Genomic DNA, 504 nt, shown 5'->3' on the forward strand with positions numbered 1-504 from the left:
CACACCATATAAAAACTTGTATGTAAATCACTCATGTATCACCATAGAAAGAGAAGAGCCAACCAGAAAGACGTCTATGCCGAGGGCAACAGAGGGGAAAAACCCGCCAACACACCAGACTATCAACTCTCAATTCTTGATCATCAAGGGATGATGGCTAATAGGAGAATCACATTTCTGTAAGGTGAAGGTGGAATGAATCAATAAATGTTCCGTTTGTGACACGAGCTCCCACAGAGTCTTCTAGTTTGTTATGGTTTTATACCATTATGTCAATATCTTACTACTAAGGGAACTGCCTAACTCCTGAAGAAGCCCCCCAGCAGTGAAACGCGTTGAGTAATTTTGGAGAACGCCATCTTTAAATCATTGTCATCATATTCAATGAAGCCATCCACATATAAACCTTTTTGATCTCATGATAAGTGTATATGGTTGTACAACATTAGATTGAGAGTGCAATGTTATAAATACGAGCTTTGATTGCTTTTGGATGTAAACAGT

The sequence above is a fragment of the Nanorana parkeri genome, unplaced genomic scaffold (genome assembly GCF_000935625.1).
Source record: "Nanorana parkeri isolate BGI_ZX_2015 unplaced genomic scaffold, ASM93562v1 scaffold940, whole genome shotgun sequence".
In the NCBI taxonomy this organism is placed as follows: Eukaryota; Metazoa; Chordata; class Amphibia; order Anura; family Dicroglossidae; genus Nanorana; species Nanorana parkeri.